Raw genomic sequence first — 23,292 nt, 5'->3', positions numbered from 1 at the left:
AACTATAACATTCCTTCAGGGAAGGCCTAATAAAGAGATTCATTGCCAATAAGCACCAAAAAACATGAGAATAGGTGCCTCATGGTTAGGGGAAAGGAATCTACCAAAGAAAGGGTCTACTTTCTAGAGCAGTGTTTCTCAACCTTGGCAACCTTAAGGTATGTGGACTTCAGCTCCCAGAATTCCCTAGTCAGCCTGGCTGGGGAATTCTGGGTTGAAGTCCACACATCTTAAAATGGCCAAGGTTGAGAAACAACTGTCAGTTGTGGCACACACAGTAAGATCTTCTCTGATCTTAATGGTCCTTCCAGTCTATTATGGAGACTGTGATGTTTCAGGTCTCCAATTGTATAAGATCTTAGATAAAAAACATAAAACCTTCCTCTAAGAAAATAGCAGTCTGTGCAGTTGTTTTAATGCAGCCACTTTCTTCTTCTCCTCCTCCTCCTCCACAATTTTTTCTGCTGCACATTATTATCAAGGGTGTTTTAAAATTATGTTCATATCTGTGATTTGTTCAATTTCATTTTAAATTTGTAACTCTTATCTTTAGGGTTATAAATAAAGAACTGAACCTAATGAGCATACATTTATATTTGCACATTATTAGCTGTAAATAATAATTGATTATGATAGTTTAGCATGTAAATTACACTATTTCAGTATCAGTTAATTTAATTGGATTCCTGCAATTAGTATCTCTCTTTGTAACAGTCCTACTAATTTAATGCTTTAAAAACAGGCCATTAATGGTTGTATTTGTGGATTTATATAATGGCTCCTGCTTTATGATGGTTTGACTCTGAAAGCAGCCTAGGAAAATCTTAAATACAAAGCTAAATTGAAATATGTAACCTCATAATTGTCAAGAAAATAAAGCAAGAGATTCTTCTCTATCCTTTCAAGTTAAATGGGTACATTCTAGAAATATCAGTCTCTGAAGTAGACGCATTGGCTACTTAGCATCACTTGTGCTGCAGGGCAAGGTACGTGCAATTTGTTGTGATAGCTGATGTTCCTACATTTTCTCTTTAGAAAGCAGACAATGTTTACAATAGGCTGCCAGTTATTGAAATCCTTTTTGGAGTTCCTCCAAGTCAGGAAATGGGGTGGAGGGAGGAGCTAACATTGATTAGGATGGTGATTCAGCAAATCTGAAGGCCAGTGAGAGAAGCTCTGTTTCTCAGCAGATGTTCTCTTGAAATGTGCTATATCATCAGGGTGTGCCTTTTATGTGTGTATATTTATATGGGGGTGTGTGAGAGAAAGAGAGGGGGGGTATATATATATAGAGAGAGAGTATGTGTGTCTGTATTAAGTTCATTTTCAAAGTATGCTATAAGTAGTGAAACCAGGACGCTAATTTAGTATTTGAAGACTTGCTGACTATCTGGGTAGGAAACATGAAAGGCACCAGTATAGGATGAGGGAGATCTGGCTTGGCAGCTGTACATATGAAAAGGGAAAGGCAGAGGTTATCTTGTGATGCATTAAACAGGAGCATATAGTCTAGATCATAAGAGGTAATTGTTCTACTCTACTTTACTCTGGCCAGACAAACTTGAAGTCCTGTGTCCAGTTCAAAACTGACAAGGACCAACTGGAGTGAATTCAAACAACATGGTGAAGGCTTTAGAGACCAAGTCCTATGAAGAGCAGACAGAAAGGATGGCTAAGGGGAGGCAGAATAGAGGCCTTCAGATATCTGAAAGGTTGTAACATAGAGGAGGGAGTGGACTTACTAACATTGCCCCAGGAATATTTCACTAAAATGTATGAGGTAATCAAGAAGTCTCTTCTATTTTTCTTTGTTTTTTTTTTTAAATTCTACCATGTCCAGCAGCAGTGGACTTTCTGAAGACATCATGTTTTCTGTCCATGAATGGCCATGTACATTTTAATGGGATTTAATTTAATTTAATTTAATTTAATTTAATTTAAAAATTTGCTGGCTTTGGGTTCAGATTCTCCAGATGGACACTCAGAGCAAACCTACCCTGTTTATATCTAAGGACTATATTGCTGCTATATGTGGAACAACAACAAAGACACAACTGGAAACTTGATGAATATGGTTACATGTCATTTAAGACAAAATATTACCCTTGCAAAACCACATCTAACAACAAATGGTTAAATGACAAGTCTATATATTTTTTCAGGGGATCCTTAGTTGGTACCATGCTTCAGGATTAAAGACGCAAATACCCTAGAATTCCTGTCCTGGAACTGTAAGGCCAAAGTACTGAATAAAAATTAATGACAATGACTACTACTGCTGCTGCTACTACCAACAAACAATAGGTTAGAGACTGGCAATCTATACTGCAAAGTATAGTTTCTTTGCATCTTCCACATTCTCTCAACAGCCTGAAGTACTAAAGATAGAAGTCAATTTAAAAGGATGGAATTCACTGGGGTTCTTGAATGACACATCTTGGAAAAGTCCTACCTTGAGGGTTCATTTGATTTGAATTTGAATCTTTGAATTCCATTTGTTCAAGTATCTATGTTTAGGGGATTATTTTCAAATAGATAGGTAGATGGATGGATGGATGGATGGATGGATGGATGGATGGACAGAAAGAAGGCCTTCTATTCATCCTATTTCTATTCTTTCTAGAATGTTTTTGCTCTTAATACACTTATGCACCATTACCTTTAATTTTTTACTGGTATTGCCTGCAGCACTCAGAATGTCCTTTCTACAGTTCATCTATCACCTCTGTTGTTTGGCTAATCATGTTTTATTGAATTCCCTCCATATCTGACAAACAGAAGACAGGTGTCCTCTTGAACATTGTTTTTGTTTCTCTACTGAAAGGAAAAGCAGCCTTTTGTGTTAACCCTATTCATGAACACAGCAGAAGGCCCTGGGTTGCATCCAGTGGTTTATCCTTGAAGTGGCAATTAGGGAGTCTAAAATAACTGGAATAGGACTTCAGAGAAAAGGCTATGAAATGGCATCCTTGACCTTTGTGTACATTCAGCCTGTCCCTGAGATGAGACAGAGGCCCCACAAAGACAAAGCTGGAAGGAAATAAGGGGAACAACTGTGCAAAAAGATAGTCATGTTGGTTTGGTTTTAGACTGCTGTACCTTCTAGTTATATCTTTTTATGCTTTCCCCTCCTCCCTTCTTTCCTCTAATATTGCCATTACAGATATGTTGTCTTTAATACTTATTTTTAATGCAGCATGTTGTATATCTGTGTATGTACACCCACACACAAACTACATTAAAAATATAGACAAAGTCATTGTCATGAGATGGACGGTCATATAAATCATTTAAATAAATAAAAATAAATAATTGAAAACAACACATTCCTCATGGGAATATTATACAGCAACAGCTATATAAATTCCTCTAAAATATATAGGCATATACTTAGCATAAAAAGTAATACAGTATGTCTAAAATGTTGATTTCAGTGACTACATATTTTAAGGAAGCTTTTCATTCTTTATGCATTTGATTATTTCTGATTTTTTTCCCCCTGCACTTTGGGACACTCCTTTTTCCTTTTGTTTATTGGTGAATTTTTTTGAAGCAAAATTACATTTGTTTTCACATACTGTAACCATTTTTTGCCCTTTGCTAGATTCATTCTGCCTTTTACCTCAGCTATCATTAATCAGATTATAATTTATCTTTAGGGATGGACCAGTCTGATTTCCAACTAACCACTCAAATAAAAAAGATTTCAAGATTCAAAGCAAGATTCAACCATTCCCACTTTCAGATAGTCTGCCCCCCCTCCACCATCTCCCTCTGTAACAGATGCCTGACCTTCTATAATATGTTAGCACATTTAGTTTTCACTGAAATGTTTAGAGATGCTGCTTTTCCACCTTAAAGTTCTTTTCTAAAGATGCTTTGTATTTTTGCAATTTGGGGTTCCCTGAAGCAATAGTATAATAAATGAAGACTCTGGGGGGAGCAAAGTTCTGGGACTTTTTTTTTTTTAAACAAACAGAGCAATGACTTCTTCAGCAGCATGAAAACAGTTTACACATTTTTGTGTCTCAGAAGTTTGAGGGAGAACCTAAATTATCAAACAAAGACTGCATTGCTCTTTCTTTTCTTTGATGAATGTTATTTCAAGCTAGTGGTTCTTTGGCAAGGTAGTTTGTATTTGTTTCTCATAGCTAAAGATTGAATATCACTTGACTGGAAATCTTTTCTTAAAGATGAATGCATTTTACAAATTAGAGCTAAGTAGCCAGTTATAAACATCACCAAGTTCAATGGAGTTTGTTCCTGGAAAAATATGCATAAGATTGCAGTATTGTCTCATAAACATAATTGTAGGAGGGTGGGTTTTTTTTTTGCCTATGTTTTATGATGGAACTTGAAGTCAGATTATTGGAGAAGAAGGATATATCTTGGCCCTGTCAAGATGAGTTCCTCCACTTTAAAATTTGCCATGATGCCACTGTCTCACTCCTAGTTTTCCCAGTACCTACCTTATATCTATCGACAGGGCTATTGGGGTTATATAAAGAGCCACTCCGAGATGTGCAAACTATGATTAGATAATAGCCTGCCACTTGGGAGAGAGGCATCATGGAACCCAACACTTTGCTTTGAAAAAGCAACTAAGCAACTGATTTGAACTTGGTGGATGAAACTGGTTGGTTTGTGGACCTCGTATGGCGTAGAGGGTGGCCTTCATCCATATACCATGATGCTCCCCAAACAACACCATGGCACAGAATGTGGCATAAGTACTATTGTATACACCAGAGAGGCTCTTTCTCCTATTTGGATTAATTTGTGGCATATTCTGCACTTCAGTTGGCATAGCACCTACAGTAATAGCAAGGATCACCATCTTTGCTAGTGAGGATGCATACAGAGGAGTGATTCCAAATGTTTCATCACATCACATCATACATCATATCATAATCGTATTGTATCGAATTGTATCATATGTCACTGTGCTTTCAGGTCAGTCTTGACTCCTGGCAACTACACAAACAAGTTCATGTGGTTTTATAAGCAACATTTTCAAAAGTGGTTGGCCATTGCTTTCTTCCCACAGCTGAGAGTGACTGGCCCAAGGTCACCCAGTTGGCATCATACCTGAGGCAGGATTAGAGCTCTAGTTTCCCTGTTCCTAGTGCAGAATTTTACCCACTAAACCAAACTGGCTGTCTTATAAAATCCTATCATATCGTATATCACAACATCTCACATTGTTAAACTTTTGAAAGCTGAGACGGACTATCAAGTAAAGAGGACAGTTGTTAGCTTAATTTATTGCAGTTACTTAATTCCCCCACATAGTTAACTGTATCAGTAAATCAATACAACTTTAAAGCATTCAATTTTTGTGATTCAGGGCCTGGCACTAGCAGTGGAGCATCATGGAACTGCAAGTGGCCATCAAGTCTAACTGAACTGAAGGGGTCCAATGATGTCAATAAGAGCTTAACCATTAGGGCTATTGCTGTGGATTTCTCTTAATCAATCAATCCATAAATAGGAGCAGCAATTATTGACACCTCTGGTCCAAACTCAATAGCTTATTTTGCCTTCCAGAGCAGGGATGCATCACTTTTGTCTGTTTGAGGACTGTCCGTGCTTTGGCATGTGAAAGACCACACTCCAAATGTGAGAGGAGTAAGGGCCCATTTGTGAAAGATTTCAGGAGCTCTAAGATGTAAAATGGGTGCCTTAAGCATTTGCAAAATTTAAAGTTTTCTTTTTCATCCCATGAATTCCTACTCAAGTCCTTTAAAATGAAAAAAGCCACCTGTGTCCTTTTTGGTAGGGGTCTGAGGGCCCAAAGGGATCTGGTGGGTCATTTTGGGCCTTGGCAGACTACATTTTTAGCACATGGGCTCTGAGGTAAATACAGAGGATCTAATCTGAACTGGGATGTTATAGTGGATCTTTATTCCATTTCCCTCTCCCACTCACTTCCAATTCACACATTGTGACAAAGTGATCCATTGGGTCTCCAATATGGGTCAATGGTTAACTCTCCTGTTTCTGCCATATGTAAGAATCTCAGTCCAAATTTACTCTGGAATAAATAAGGGGGAAAAAAGTATAGTTGCTGGCTGTACTAGAAGGAACCTTGAATATTGCAAAAAATGTTAGATTGTTTCCGCCCATCACCAACATGCAACTCTTTGCTCCTCTGTTTCTAGCATCGTTTCCCCTTTCCTGCTAACTTCTATGCTGTCTGACAAAGCTACCTATTCTGGCCTGCAAAAATCTGTATAATCTCTAGATGACAGCAAAGAGATACAAAATTTTTAGCCCTTTGCTGCTTTCTAATGAACAACTGGATTTTTGCAGCCCAGCTCTGCAGATCCTTTTGCCAGAATTCTGAAGTTATTATTTTCTGAATGCTTTTGAAATAAGATGCTGATTGGATGTGGCCTTAGGGCCAAAAATTGCCCATCCTTGTTTAAAACATGGAGGGAGGGATCAGAAGAGAATCAAAGAAAAAAAAATAAAACCTCATCACCTCTTCAAATGGCCACACCCTAAATGATGAACTTTTTACTACTGTCCGAGTTGCACACTTCCGAAAGAGCACATGAACCAACATTCTCAACTAATATCTGTAAAAAAAGCGTGCAAACCAGAGAACATGCACAGAACGGTGTGTAAAATAGGTGAGTCTGCACACAAAGCTATAAATGAAGATAACATTTGATGCATTTTATTCAGGAAACACGGCTCACTAAGAGCGTACAAAATGTGTTTATGAGGAGAAATGCACATTAAACACACAATTTTTCATACAATGTTTCATAATGATACAGAAATGAGCCAAGCCAAATTTAACGTGTGGAGGAACTAACCAAAACAGAAACTGACAGATTAATCCAATCTTCTATCTTTTCATCCCCACCTCTCCATGAATTGATGATGCTGTTGTTGATGATGATCTTAACATAATTTTAAAAGTTAGTATATCCTTAGTTTTGCATGCTCTGTTGCTAGCAGGCAACTTATGGGGCTGCATTCCTTATCTATTATGAAGACTGGGGGGAAAAGAATGAGCTGATGCATGTTGAATCTCTAATGGTTGTTAAGTCTAAACTTTGGATGATTCCATCAAATGACAGAGTGAACACTTTCAAACTTTAATCCTATGAGTGTGATAGTGATCAACTGGCCAAAATCCTTTATTATTTATTTAATTATTTAAATTGGTTATGCCCCCCGCCCCCACTCCAGCAGACTCTGGGTGGCTTACAAAATCCAAACCCAGTAAAAATATTTAAAAACATAAAACAACACAGCCTGGATTGAAACAACTATAAAAATAACAAGAAACCACAACATGGAACCCACAAACACATTAACTACAGGCCTGGGACCGGAACCATGTCTTAAGGGTTTTTGGGAACCCCAGGAGAGTGGGTGCCTTCTGTATCTCTAGAGGAATACTGTTCCAGAGGGTGGGGGCTACAACAGAGAAGGCATATTTCCTCAGTCCCACAAGTTGACAGTGTTTAATAGAGGGGACCTGGAGTGCATCCACTCTGCCTGAACATAATGGGCAGGTAGAAACAATTGGAGATAGGTGGTCCCTCAGATATCCAGGCCCTACGCCATGAAGGAATTTATAGGTGGTGACCAGCACTTTGAATTGTACCCAGAAGCATACTGGGAACTAATGGAGCTTGTGTAGCAGCAGTGACACATGGGCATAATGAAAAATATCTGTTTCTGCGTCTGCTGCTGCATTTTGAACCAACTGTAGCTTCCAGATGGTCTTCAAGGGCAGCCCCATGTAGAATGCATTACTATAGTCCTGTTGTGAGGTAATCAGGACATGAGTGACCATCTGAAGGGCCTCCTGACTGAGGAAAAGGCACAAGTGGTACATAAGATGAACTTATGCAAAAGCCCTCCTGGCCACAGCTGCCCCCTGCTTTCTATTAAAAATTTCAAGAGAAACCCTCATGGAAGAAGAGACCCAAAGACATGATACATTTCCCCCCCTTTTGGTATGCTAGGGGTAGTCTAAATGAGATGGTGCTGTCAGAAAAAAACAAAAAACATGCCATAAAAGGGAGGTTGTCTGTGCATGCCCTCTGCTATTTCGGTTCTGATAAATGGCATATAAACTATTTATTTCACCCAACTTCAAGACAGATAAAGATGAGCTGTCTGAGGTTACTGACTCTGAGAGTCTGTCAAAAGAGATCCGTCTTAATGGAGTTAATAAACCAAAACAACCTGTAGAGGGCTCTCCAAGTACTTTCTATGAGAACCTTAATTGGCTTTTGCAGATTGTGGCTGCAGGTTTTCTAAGGTCACAAAGGTCATGTTCTGAACAATTTTTCAGAATACACACTTATGGGGATCTCTTCCTCTTCTCTTCCTAAATCCAATATCGACATAATAACTTAGCCAAGGCATTTGAATCATTTTCATTGTTATTTTACATTAGCAATACAGATTCCCCTCAATGAATCTATCCAGGAAAAAAAGAGAAGATAGAATTCACTCCCATGACTAGATTGAAATGGGCATTATTTTATCACACCTACAGACTTACGGAAAAAGTATTCAGTTCTGAACACGGACGTTGCAAACTTAGTTCAATATTTTGATGAACAGGTTGACTTGCTATTTTTAAAATGGACTTCCTCATATAAAAATAAATCCAATTCTGGGAAGGATCTGTCACATTCCAAGGAATATGTCCAGATTTGTCCAGTTTATCCATGTGGTCATCACTAATCCTAGTTCCCCACACATTTTGTTGCAATACCTCTTCTTCTCATCACTTTCTCTTTTCTGTTTCTTTGTTTCTTATTCTGTCCTTTAAAAAAATGTCCTCTGGCTCTGATGAAGCTAAGGGGAAAAGTTCCAGCTATTTAGATTTAAAGAATTGGAATAAATAGCACAATGAACCACAGTGCATATAAGGATATATGTAGGAAGATAAATGGGGAATAGAGACAAAGGGCTAAAGGCAAACAGCGTCTCACTGTCCACATTTATCTTTCATTTTCCTAGTAGCAATGCAGTGTGAATAGAAATAGTTTTCCAAATTTGGACAGCATGAATTGGGGACTGTGTTATAAATAACCATATTTAAGTTGCTCTGCAGTGGTGTGCATATCAAAAAGACACATATCAATGATACATATTATTGTTAGTCTATATAAATAAAATCATACAGTCTTTGAGGACCAGAGCTAGCTCTAACTAAAGGCTACATACCTATATCACTCTTGAGTTTCATGTGCAAACCCTTCAAAGTGTCTTAAAAGCAAACAGTAGTTGAGGTGATTGCCATTGCCCTGAGCCAATCTCTGTGCTCTCTCTAGCTGGCCAGTTGGAGAGGGCAAGACCAATATTCACATGTTGCCTTTTTCCTCTTCATTTCATGGTATGTTCATTTGCCTAGTGATTTCCAAAGGGGGCGGGGATTCAAGTGGCTGTTCTGGAGGTGGCATTGTTGTGATAAGGTACTGTCCTTTCCTTGCATTTGAAATAATAGCAACTTGAGAGACAGTATAGAAGCTGTACATCTTCATGGGGGTGGGAAAGACAGAGCTGGGCCCCGAGCAGGTGGCAAAGTGATGTAAAGATTGATGTCCTCTTGGAGGATGTAAGAAGTCAGTGGAAATTCTGGAGAACTTGTGAGTCAGTAGAAAGCTGACTTACAAGTTCTCTAGAATTTCAACATCTCAAGAGTGTGGTTAGGGAATCAACCACACATGTTCTCAAAATAAATGGTCTGAGTTGCCAAACAAAAAAATATAGCACAGAATTATACCTACAAACACACAGAAAGCAGTAAGTTCCAATCTCCATTCCATTCAGAGATCTTCATTTTATGACTGAGAGTCAGTTAGATCCAGTGGTTAAAGTGTTGGACTTGAAAATAGGAGATTGTATGTTCTAGTCCTCCCTTAGGCATAGAAGCTGGCTGAGTGACTTTGGGCCAGTTACTCTCATCCCAACCCACTTCCCAGGGTGGTGGCTGTAGGGAAAATAGAAGAAAGGAGCATTATGTACACTGCCTTGAGTTAAAGGTGGGATATAGACCTAATAAATAAATAAATGTGCTCACCTTGTCATCTATGTAATTATATTATGAAGTGAGAAGTATTCAGCTCTGGATCTGAAAGCAAAACGAGGGTTTAAGCCTGCTAAACTATCATTGGACAGACCAAGTAACCAAAGCCAGATACTGGTTGGCACAAAAGCTAATGTTCTTTATAATTAAACTACTTTATCTGAATGAAACCAGATTGGAGGATCTGATGGGAATCAGTAATGATCAAAAGCAATTTTGTGTGTTCGTGTGTCAGACCCCTATAATCCCCCTGATTGTTTCTTGTAAACACTTTGTGTGGTTATTAACCCATTTGCAAAACCAAAAACCTTTGTCCTGTCCCTGGAACTTGAGAGAGATTCCTTATGTTCTAGGAAGCTGGAGCTGCAAATTACAATTCCGGTCAAGAATAATATGCATTCGTGTGGCATCATCAACAAGAATGGACCAACTTCATGAAGAAGAGAATTAATGTTTTCTTTTTCCCTGTAACTTGAGAAAGCTCATAATTACCAAAATGATTTTGAACTGAGCTAAAAGAATTCCTCATTACTAAAGTCAACATGTTTATTTTAATGATTTGTTCAGTCCAACTGGTGGGAACAGTGTTTTGAACAGGAGTGCTCTTGCCCAGCTAATACATTAACTGCCACTTGTTTGCTATTGTCATCTCTTAAGATTTAATAAGAACATCATTTAAAAATGCTACTCAAGTTCAGTGTTGGATTTGCACAACAGGGATACACAAAAAACCAGTGCTGATGGCAACATGATAATCATCGAGGAAAGTTGATTTAGGATACTGTCTCAAACTGAAGCTGTATCTGAAGATAGCCTGATTGTTTTGCCCCTCACTTCAAGAAGTGGCTCCTGCAGTAACATTTAGAGACATTCTAACATGGGGAGCTGGCATATTGTAAACTCACCATTATCCCATGTGCCTATCACAACCTTTGCATCCTCCTTCTTTATTCTCATAGCCCTTAGATCTCCCCGTGTTACCAGGAACCTCTGATCTGGAATTTACACTGGATTCATGGGTAGAGGAGCTGTTTACCTTTATAACTCTGCAGCAATATATTGTTTCTAGGTTTTGGTAAATTGTTTGTTTTGTTTGCATTTGGAATTTTGGCTAGGGAGATATTTATTTATTTGATTTATATACAGGTGTTGCTGTTCAGTCATTAAGTCGTGTCCGACTCTTCGTGACCCCATGAACCATATCGTGCCAGGCCTTCCTGTCCTTCACTGCCTCCCTGAGTTTGCTCAGTTTCATGCTCATTGCTTCAGTGATGCTATCTAACCATCTCATCCTCTGCTGTCCCCTTCTCCTTTTGCCTTCAATCTTTCCCAGCATCAGGGTATTTTCCAAAGAGTCCTCTTCGCATTAGATGTCCAAAGTATCTGAGCTTGAGTTTGAGCTTCATTCCTCGCTTAATGATCATTCATTTAGTGACCATCCACAGTTACAATGCTGAAAAAAATTACTTACGACTGGTTCTTGCACTTATGACTGTTGCAGCACCCCCACAGTCACATGATCACAATCCAGGTGTTTGGCAACCAGCTTGCACTTATGACAGTTGCAGTGTCTTGCAGTCATGTGATCGCCATTTGCAACCTTCCCAGCTGGCTTCTGGCAAGCAAAATCAATGCAGAACAGTGTGATTCACTTAATGACTACCGCCAAAAAAAAAAAAAAAAAATCATAAAATTGGGTGCAGTCACATGATGCTTCACTTAATGACTGCCCCACTTAACAATGTATATTCTGGTCCCTATTGTGGTTGTTAAGCAAGGACTACTTGTATTGCTTTTTTGTTCTAGAGTTCAAAGTGGTGCACCGTGCTTTCTTCTCCCCTATTACTCCACATTAACAAACCTGTGAAGTGCAAGAAAGTGACTCACCCAAACTCACCCAGTAACTTCTGTGGCTAAGGGTAGGTTTGAACCTGAGATTTCTGGGTGCCTGTCCAATGCCTTAGTAACTACAAAACATTTAAGTGAGATATTTATTAAGAACCATGAGCCTTCAGAATCAGTAAATTGTATGCCATAATGAAATGAGTTACAAAGGGATAAGGAATTTCGAGGCCTAATCAGGAATTCTAGATAACAAGGTAATGAGGCTTCTGTTGGGCTTGATACTTCATTTGATGATGGGGACATACCTTTTCCTGCTCTCTCCCTTTAGATTGACAAAGAGTAACTCATTGTGCCAAAGGTTGAGAAGATTTGATTATCCCCACTTTAAAGTGCAGGGTATTATAGAATGATAATTGATGCAAATAGTAAGAGCAGCCTGGAACATGCATCTGATTTAATGAAAATACTCCAGTGGAAATTGCTCTGCTGGCTAATAAAGGTTGAATTTACACAGATGGAGTGACACCTTGCCTTGAATGGCATTCACACACTTAAATATCCAGTATGGCAGCTAACCCTTAGCCTTAGAAGCTAATCACATATTCTAATTACTGGTAACCATGGTTTCCCCTTCAAAATAATGACCTGGACTAAAGGAAGGAAAATGCCCTTTTCCCCTTCTGAAAATAGCCTCTATTTTTAGGCAGTGTGTGTTTGCAGCTGAGATTAACCACAAGTGCAAAGCACACTGTATTAAGGCATAACTGTTGGTTATTAACACATCTTCAGCTAGGTTCCTGTTTGTCCTTTTTCAGACAACAAGGAGGGAGTACCTTCTTTCCTTTTCTCCTTCTGATTTGTTAGAGAAGGTCATTTCCTAGGAGTTTGGGGATGAGTTTATTACATCAACCCTTTGTTTATTTATTCACATGGTCCGGAAACTCCTTTATGACTCATGGTAGCCCATGCTTCCGCTTCCTCTTTTAATAAACTAATAATGCTTTCGGAAAGAAATGTTGCAATTTGTAAAGTGATGCCATTCATTCAGGCACCTGTTTCAAATGAAGTTCCTTGGAAGCCTTACATGTTGTTTTTAAGTAAAACCAGCAGAATAGTGCTTCCTTCTATTCTCTTTAGATATTGCTGTGGGGCATCTGAAGTTTTGTTCCACTGATTCTTTTTGTTTCAAACTATCATGGGATTGGAGAAAGGAATATAAAGACTGGGTTGATACAACCTGCTGTACCAGATTCAGATGAGGAGAGTGGTTTGTAGCTGAGCATGTCTTTGGGGTCCAGCCATTGTCTTAGCATTTTCTCGAAATCTGTCAGGCCCAGCCCAAGAACAATGATGAAACAGTCCAGTTGAGTACAGTTCCTTTATTTGCTTACACGTTATAGACAGAATCTTGCCAAACTAAATCTATACTACAGCAACTAGTGAATATACCCTGTGAGATTCTAGGGAGTGGCTATCCTACATCTTTTACTCTTCTCACGCTCCCCCTGTGGACTGTGTTGCCTTTTGCCTCCTTTCCCCCACCTGGAATGCGCTCCCTCCTTCCTGATAGCCTTAATCTCCCATATCACTCTTCTCCTCATAGATACATTCCATCACATCATCAGATCATACTGTTAAGCCATAATATGGTTGGTTTGTTCACAGCATGCTGGGTAAATATAGCAATTGTGTTCTATTATGGCTTAGTGTGTTGTGTAGACTCAGTCATACAAAAGTTAGTATCTCTCCATGAGATGGCCTGAACATTATTCTTGGAGGGCAGGGTAAGTTTCAAGAGGACTGTTCTTGACTAGCTAAGATTGGGTATTCCACTTGTACAATTCCTTGAGAAGATGGATGTGGCTACTATGACCCATGTCTTCCACATCTCCTCTTAGCCTACTATTACAGTGTACTCTATAGTGAAGTTTTGGAACTGAAACGACTGCCGAACACAACAGCCATATTATTTATTAGTATGTTCTTTGCTGAAGATATTAATCGGTCTGAATACAGCACTATCTGTATGGCTTCCATTCTGCTCTTGTGCGTAGTTACTAATTGTGGGTTGCAGCTAGGATGTTCAGGGATTGCTTCAGCTCATATGAGCTTGTCCACTGTTTAAGATATATTCCATTAGTTGTATTATAAATCCTACTGTCAGGACAGGTTAGATTGGTGGGAGCAGAAAAATAGGCCTTCCTTCATAGGAGAGTTAGATTAATGCCTTCAGTGTTTAGTTTTGTTGTTGTTGTTAGATTTCAGATATAATTCTGCTCTCTCTTTTTCAAATATCATGCTTTTTCCTTTTTTTTAATTATGTTACTTGTTCATATAATTGTTTTAAGTTTTAACTAATATGCCACTTTTGAGGAGTTGAAAGACATTTCATGAATAATTTGATAGAAACAATCAACTAATGAACCAAATTTGTCTGATCAACATCATTAAGTTTGGCTGCAATCCTCTTTTTTTTGGGGGGGGGATGTGCCTTTAGGGGCTTCAAGGGATATGGAGGGGAGGTGGTTAGTAGAGAGCCTAAACTTTTTGGCACTATATATTGTTTTGGGAAGGGCTGTGTTTGTGTATTGTGAAGTGTGTTTACTGCATAATACTAATTAAAAGAGAGAGATTAGTGACTTTCATAATTAGCAAAACAACTGAAGAAAGAAAACTAAGCAAAAACAAGCCTGGGCATTAATCTCAGAGGCAAAACAATTCCAAAAATGTATCTATCTTGTTTCAGAGTTGGGGACATGGCTTAATACACCCATTGGGAGGCTGATTTCATTCAACAGGAAAAGGAATGAGGTGTTAAATTTTAGCAGTATGATCTTGGAGTGCTTGTAATTGGCACAAGCAGGGTTAGACATACATGCAGACTATAGTATGAATGGTGGTTTGCCCACTTGTGATCCACATTCTTATTAGTGGCCATACTTTGATAAAATTTGCACAATAGACTCTAAGAACCTTAGAAACAGGTAGAAGTGGGAATTCAATGTTTGAAAGTTACAATTCCATGTGTTGTAACTGTTAAGCTAACACAAACTTTCTCTTGTGAGTTTATTTGCATTAATTGTATACTAGAATACAAAATAAAAAATGAACCTGAAGCTATTTTTAAGGTACAAGTTTATGGATATTTTTATGCATAGAGTAAAAAGGAACAACAAGCAATCTTTTCAATCAATGCTATTATGGCTAGGAGTGATTGAGTAATCCATAAACCATCTCAACCTTAACCAAAATCATCTTTGTTGTAAATGCTTTAAGTCTTCTTGGGCCACTTATGCAAATACATTAGCTTAGGAAAAGAAAGCTAAGCATTTTCTAAATGTTTTATTAACAATAGCATTTGCAATTAACAAGCCCAAGCCATTTCTTCAATACCAGTGTCTGTGAATGTCAGCTTTTGCTTGACTTGGGTGTGGCCCAAAATTATGTTGCACAAAATTGCTTAGATGAATATCAATACATCCTTCTATGCCCTCCTTATTGACAGCTGAAATTAAGATACAGTAAATTGCACAAACCATTGCCCCAATCTTATGAATGTCCAACAAGTAATCTGTGACATACTTAAGTATGTGGGCATTATCCGTGTTACTACCTAAGACATATTAGTGGAGCCCCAAAGTTACTCTCTGTGTGTGTGTGTATGTGTGTGCATGCGTATGATGGGGGGAGAGTCAGTGTTGAGCAAGGAACTGCATGGCTTTGTACTTATGAGATCAGTGAGTCCCTTTTTTCCCTACTTAAGTCAGCTCTTGAGAAATAGCAAAAAAGTGCTCAGACATCCAAATATATAATAGATAGGGTATCTTTATTCTATAGTCTACAGGTTTTAGGTAAGTGGCTTCTGTTTCTTCATGACTATTTGTCATTCTGTATATCCGAATAGCTCCAAAGATTTCTCTCTGTCTCTGTTGTATAATATTTTGGTACCAGATTTTGAAGTTCAGTATTATTCAAGATTAAGTTTGAAAAGTGATCAACAGCTACCCTTTTTAAAAAAACAAACAAACAGCATATACTTATATGGTGCAAGAACTTGGCTTGTAAATACTGCACTAACAGACCCTTCCACTGTAATGTGAAGGTTAGTGCCATATACATGGCACTGCAGTTTTATACTAGTGAGTTATGCCTAGGAAGAGCATGGAAAGTTACTTGCCAGTGCAGAGTAACATCTCTTGGAAGCACTTGCTTTCCAAGTGATGAGGCTTAGAGAAATCACTTGGAAATCAGAGTTCTCTGGTTTCCTAAAGAAAATGTATTATGAAGCACAGAAACGGAACTGTGAGGAAAATACATCTTTGGGTGAAAGAAGCAAGTTTTTAAAGGCCTCAGATGAATGGGATTGCCCTAATAAAACTGAAATATAAAGGAATGTGCAGTACCCTTGAAGCTGGTGGGACCTAGGCTGGTTGTAAACTCCTTATCACAAACATCCCCATATACCAAGGCATCTGTCTTGAAGGAGGATGCCTTCTTCCTGGCATTTGGCACCTTGAACTAATTTGTTTCTTCTTTGTGACACTATTCTTTTCCTTGTAGATAGTAGATAACAGAGGGGCAGAAAGGAACTTGAGAAATATTGCTTATTTAGGTATGCCTACATCATCATATGAATATGTATGTGTATGCATTCTTTTTCCCTTCCCCTTTTTGTAGAAGTGTATAAATATCAGGGTATCCATTTTGCCTGGACGGGAGTGTGTCCCACTAACCCTTGGTGGGTCTCCTCCAGTGTGCACTGTCTAATAAACACTACAGTGAAGCCTTGATTATTTTGCATTTGAGTCCTACATTTTGATTCCACAATATCATATTCAAAATTTGCATTACCATCAGTCCGAGAGTGAGGCCTGATATCTGAGATTCTACCATGGATCTGTCTCAGCTGGCCCAACTGGTTATATTTTAGATTTGAGTTTTCCTGTTGGTCAGGAGGAAGGTGATCTGAAATCGGGGGATTTTACATTTGCTCTCTTGCATGGTCAGACCAATTCCTGTTGAATTTTAGGCATTCCGCAACCCTTCTTTTCAGGAGTGAGGATCTATTAGAGTAAGACACCTCTGATGTCTAATAGATTCCAAAGGATTTCAGATTTATCAGCCTGAATGGTTGGTGCTCCTGTTGCTGCTTTGATTTGTTCTGTGGAATATAGGGATGACTTGATTCAGTTGCTGCTGGCCATCCTTTCCCACAGTGCAAAACTGAGATCTCAACTAACACCAATGAAACACATCAGAAAAAAACTAAAATATAGGTGGATGAAAAATTATGTCAGATCAGATCATAGACAGGTAAGAGCTCATTACTGACCCTACTTTGTGGTAATGATAGTGGGGAAAAAAAGAAGTTTTTATCTCCCCAACTGAGCCCAGATGAACGGCAGCGCAGCGTGGCAAGCTCCAGCAACCAACAGCAGAATACGACGAACTCTGGTGGGGCCCAACACGGCATTTCCAACCCCAGGCCCAGTGGGCTCAACGACCCAACGGACTCCAGGTCTCGTAGGATCAGCAGGCCCCAACAAGCCTCAGACGGTGCCGCGAATTCCAGCAGGCCCCGATGCAAGGCGGCTGCCCAGCTGTGGAGGAAGATCCCTCGGTTTGGAGGAACAGTGGGACAGCGGTGTGTGTGTGTGTGTGCCGGATGGCATCCAAATTGACTCTTGTTTTAAGAGGGGCGAACTGGGGCTCCAGGATTTAGCCACCCCTATTCAATCCCACCCAGTGCCAGTGCAGAGCCGTGGGGTCCCTCCAGTAGGTATTTGGGACTTCCTCCTGGTAGTGAGAGTCTGGGGGGGGAGTCTAGGAGCGTATGGGGATGTGAGGCTCCACCTGCTGGGTGAGAGCCAGGAGGTGTGAGTGTGTGTATGGGATGCCCGCCCTGTCAACTAGTGAGAGAGGTTGTGCAGGGGGGCAGAGTGTAATTGTGGTGTGAGGTTGGTGGGGGGTGGGTCTCAGCCTGCGCTGAGAGTGTGAGCTGGTGCGTGGGTGAGATCTCCCCTCTCCTGGGAGTGTTTGGTTTTGAATGTAGATGTTTGATTGGATGGAGGGATCTTTGCCCCAGACTGGGGACTCCAAGGGCCTGGGATTGGAGGTACTTGGGCCTGGCACCCCCGGGGATGATGGGGGGGGCTACATTATCGAGGTGGTGATGGGTAGGGGACCTTATTGCGGGAGCAGGGGGGCGGGCCATCTTCGGGGAAGACGCCCCCTGTGTGTGCTACCGGTGGCGTGTTCCAGCCCTCCTTGCTCACTCCCAGGTCCTGGCCAGCAGGTTCATAGGGGCCCTGGCCTCCGGCTGCTGCTGTTTAATGCCAGGTCAGTTAAAAACAAGGCCCCCATCATAGGTTACTTGATCACTGAGGAGGGGGCAGACCTGGCATGTATCACCAAGACCTGGCTGGGGCCCGAGGGGGGGGTGCCCCTCTCGGAAATGTGCCCAGCTGGGTTTATGGTGTGGCACCAGCCAAGATACCAGGGCAGGGGAGGAGGGGTGGCTGTTGTCATCCGAGAGTTTCTAGTGGCCTTCAGGGGCATTGCTCCACAAGTTTCTGGCTGTGAGACACTATTTCTTAGGTTGGGCGCCCGCGAACAGTTGGGAGTGCTGCTACTGTACCAGCCTCCCTGCTGCGTGGCAGCCTCCCTGCCTGAGCTGCTGGAGGCCATCTCGGGGCTGGCAGTGGAGTTCCCCAGGCTTATGGTTCTGGGGGACTTCAACCTGCCATCCCTGGGATGGTCCTCTGAGGCAGCTCAGGAGTTCATGGCTACCATGGCAGCCATGGGCCTGTCTCAAATTGTGCGGGACCCAACCCGAGATAATGGCCACATGCCGGATTTAGTTTTCTTGTCTGAGCAATGGCAAAGTGATCTGAGGGGAGTTGTACAGCTTTCCCCGCTGTCATGGTCAGATCACGTCCTGGTGACCCTGAGTTTCTCCTATGCCACCCCCCTCCGCATGGAGGCAGGACCCATGCGATTGAACCCCGTCAGGGTTTCAGAGGGAGCTGGGGGATATTCCCGTGGACCTGCTGCATGGTCCAGCAGAGGCCCTGGCTGCTGCCTGGAATAGAGAAGCAGCCGGGGACTTGGACAGGATCGTGCCTTTGTGACCTCTCTTGCCACGTCGGCCCCGACACTCCCCATGGTTTACGGAGGAGTTGAGGGTGCTGAAGAGGGTTAAGAGATGTCTAGAGCGCTGCTGGAGGAAGACATGGACTGAATCCGACCGAACACATGTTAGAGCCGCTATTAAGGCCTACATTATGGCGATAAGGGCGGCGAAGCGCCAATACTTCTCCACCCTTATTGCGTCTGCAGAGTGCTGCCTGGCAGTCCTGTTTGGGATCACCAGGTCCCTCCTTGGTAAGGAGGATGTGGTTGTTCATTTGCAGGGTCGCACAGACGAATTTGCAGAGCACCTGCAGGATAAAATCGCTCGGATTCATTCCAAGTTGGACTCCAAGCGTGGTGCAGGGTCTGGGGAAATACCAGGGGATTGTTCTTGCCTAGTTAGCTGGGAACAGTTTGATCCTGTGGTTCCTGAGGAAGTGGACAGGATCCTCCGGACTGTGAGGGCCACCACTTGTCATCTGGACCCATGCCCCTCCTGGCTGGTGAGAGCAGCTCGGGAGGTGACGTGGTTGGATCCAGGCGATGGTTAAGGCATCCTTGCAGGAGGGAGTGTTTCCAGTGCCCTTTAAAGAGGCGTTGGTGCACCCCCTCCTCAAGAAGCCCTCCCTGGATCCTACTGTACTGGACAACTTTCGTCCAGTCTCCCACCTCCCCTTCTTGGGGAAGGTGGTTGAGAAAGTGGTGGCTTCGCAGCTCCAAAGGGTCCTGGAGGAAAGGGATTATCTGGACCCTTATCAGTCAGGTTTCAGGCCCAGCTATGGAACGGAAACGGCATTGGTCGCACTTATGGATGATCTCTGGCGGGAGCGGGATGGTGGTAGTGCGACCATCCTTGCTCTCCTTGATCTCTCAGCGGCATTCGATACCGTTGACCATGGTATCCTATTGGGACGGCTCAGGGATATGGGAGTGGGCGGCACAGTTTTGTGCTGGTTCACCTCCTTTCTCCGGGGCCGATCCCAATTGGTGGTGTTAGGGAGCGAGAGGTCCCATCCTCGGCCCCTCCTTTGTGGGGTGCCGCAGGGTTCGGTTCTCTCTCCACTCCTTTTCAACATCTATATGAAACCGCTGGGTGAGACTATCCATCATCATGGGATGAGGTATCATCAGTATGCTGATGATACTCAACTATATACAGTATCTCCATCCCTGGTGAGGTAAGTGATGCCGTGACCGCCCTCTCGTGGTGCCTGGAGGCTGTGAGGGTCTGGATGGGGAACAACAGGCTCCAGATGAACCCTGGCAAGACAGAATGGCTGTGGGTTAATGGCTCCTCTGTATCCGGGACGTTGTCATCGTTGGTCCTGGATGGGGTAGCACTGCCCCAGACAGACCCAGTGTGTAATTTGGGGGTGGTCCTGGACTCACGGTTCCTGCTCAAAGAGCAGGTGGCAGCCGTGGCCAGGATGACTTTTGCACAGCTTCAGGTTGTGCACCAGTTATGCCCTTTCCTGGATCGGGATGCCCTGCGAACAGTCACTCATGCCCTTGTTATCTCCCAGATAGACTACTGCAATGCACTCTACATGGGGCTACCCTTGAAGAATATCCGGAAGCTTCAGCTGGTCCAGAATGCGGCCACGCAAGCAATTTTTGGGGCCCGAAGAAGGACCCATATAACACCTCTGCTCCGTGAGCTGCATTGGGTACCAGTTTGCTTCCGGGTCCAATTCAAGGTGTTGGTTATCACCTTTAAAGCCCTACATGGCATGGGGCCAGGTTACCTGAAGGACCGCCTCGCCCCCACGATTTCAACCCGTCCCACCCGATCTCACAGAGAGGGCATGCTCCGGATCCCTGCGGTAAAAGAACTTTGGTTAGCAGGGTCCAGAAGGCGGGCCTTCTCTCCTGTAGCCCCCGCCCTTTGGAACATCTTGCCCCTGGAGGTGAGACAGGCCCCCTCACTCCAGGCCTTTCGGAGGGATTTGAAGACCTGGCTCTGCCATCTGGCCTGGGGCGGGGAGGGAGGATATCAGAAATGGGGTTGGCTGGCCCCTTAGCGGCCTGGTGTGGCCCCTATCGGCCTCTTGGATTTTTTAGCCTTTTTATCTTTGTAATGTCTGGTTTTTATAACTTTTAATTGTATTTCTGTTTTTAGTTTGTTGTAAGCCGCCCAGAGTCCCCTGTTGTGGGGAGATGGGCGGGGACAAGTCTATTAAATAAATAAATAAAATAAATAAATATCAATCAAATTGCTCATGATTTAGGCTCCACGGCAGTTCAGTCTCTAGTAGTATGCAAGGCTTCATTTGGGCTCACTTCTTTCAATGAGTTTTGGTTTTAAGGTTCAATGATGTCAACATACTTGGGAAATTTGGGGCTAACCATACATTTTCTTGCCCCATGCCCCTTCCTGGTAGATTACATCTAGAAAGAAGGGGGTGTTGAGCTGGATCCAGGAAGTTATAATTCAGTGTTCTTAGGTTCAATATAGTTTGCTAGTTTAAATGTTAAATTAAGTTGTATTCATCTCTTTCACCCCATTTCTTCTTATATGCAGTACAAATCAGAATGTGAGTTTCTCTAGGCATCCATGAATGCTGCCCGGTCTACCATCTAAGGTAGAACTTTCCAGAATGTGCAGCTTTTGCAGATGAATGTTGCATGACAGAATGTAGAAAAGTATGCAATCCAGATGGTAGAAGACCTGGACAGAACATGTGTTTCCCATCAACATTTAGCTTAATGTTTGCAAGGGTCTCTAGTTGATTATGTCATCACATCATTTTGGCATGTGATCTGAAGGGGCCTTTGGAATGCTACATATGCTGCTTAAACTCCTCAGAAGAAGACCAGGGAATATCAGCATAATAAACCTAAAACATTTGCTGAAAGTTTTTCTAACTTTCTCTGTTTAAGTTGCCCTAGGTTAATTTTGAACTGTGGCTTGCTAAATTAACATTTTGGAACTAAGCTATTGTTGGTTGCTAAGCAATGAGATTGCATTATGGTTCAAGCTATATCATACTTTCTTTTTAAAGCCAACATTGGAAATTCTCAATTAGAGTTTTGGAATGTAAATTTCATTATCAGTACATGTAATATTTCATTGTAATGCAGCAGTAAACTTCTAAATGGCAGATGTCAGTAATCAGAAAACCACTAGTCCAGTTCTGAGATCCAAAATCATACATTTAGTGAATTTATGCTTATAGAAGGGAGCTTTGTGAAGTACCTTTAAAATGAAAAATATTATTTTCAGTGTCATATACTGATATTTTCATTGAACTACTCCCTAGGTCATACAAGTAACTATCAAGTTATCATTATACTTCTTTGAAGTTAGGAGCCTTTAGTTTCATTATTAATTGCTTTAGATTTTAAATAAAAGATCAACAGGCCATGTATCCCTGATCCCTAGATAGAATACTTGCTGAACACTGAAACCTTTCCATCACTCCCCATTCTCTCCTCAACCCACCAATTGTCCAGAAAAATGGTTTTGATAAAAATGGCTTTCAAAGCAGTAGGGATTCAGAACACAACTGAAACTTTATCTGGACTAACAATTGCCCTGGGCATCTAAAAGATCCATTCAGATTACCCTTTTTCACCAATTCAGGACTCATTCAAATTTGATGCCTAATCATTGTCTTCATCATCTTAAATATTTTAGTATTCTAAATTAAACAACATTAGTTCCACTGCATATTCTTGCAGGTGACTCCACTTCTTAGTATGCTTCACTGTGGGAATTGAAAATTGATTTCAAGTCTCCATTTTTGTTATTTAATTGCTTTTTTGTTGTTGTTGCATGACTCCTAAATGTACTCAGGAGCCATTTAGAAAGTCCCCCTGTGTAGTAGGAATGTCTGTAAGATTGCCCCTGTCCACACATGTTTGTCTGTTCTCATAATGATGTGTAAATTATTAATAAGACTGGGTTAATCATCCTGATTATTTAACAAATCTTGTTCTTCCATATTCTTAATGAAAATGTAAATTTGTAAATTTGATTTTTTTAAAAAATCAGTGTTATATTGGTTTCTTTCCAGTCATCTGACATAGAGGCTGACTCAGTTAAATAAAGAATGGTTAATTTACAAGAATGGCTGATACAAACAATTCTGCCTGGTATTCTGTTGAGCGATGCATATATGATTTTTCACAAATGTTGCTGCCTGAAAAAGTTTTTGCTCTTAAGTGTCTTGCACACGACCTCTTCCTATCCAACTCAAAGCTAATGAGAACCAGGTTAAACCTTAAATTATGCGTTTGCACATTATCAT

The 23,292-nt window shown here is 41.3% G+C and overlaps 1 long non-coding RNA gene across 9 annotated transcripts in view; it reads left to right on the top strand.

The window, feature by feature from the left end:
- The window catches only part of LOC112541514 (uncharacterized), a 220,299-nt gene that overhangs the window by 35,686 nt on the left and 161,321 nt on the right, over positions 1 to 23,292 (top strand). The gene's annotated exons all lie outside the window — the stretch shown is intronic.

Source organism: Python bivittatus, unplaced genomic scaffold (assembly GCF_059951505.1).
Source record: "Python bivittatus isolate LINGU-HERP-01145 unplaced genomic scaffold, Pbiv_v1 ctg000330_np1212, whole genome shotgun sequence".
NCBI lineage: Eukaryota > Metazoa > Chordata > Lepidosauria > Squamata > Pythonidae > Python > Python bivittatus.
The sequence above is the reverse complement of the archived record's forward strand: the minus strand, read 5'-3'. Positions and strand labels throughout refer to the sequence as shown.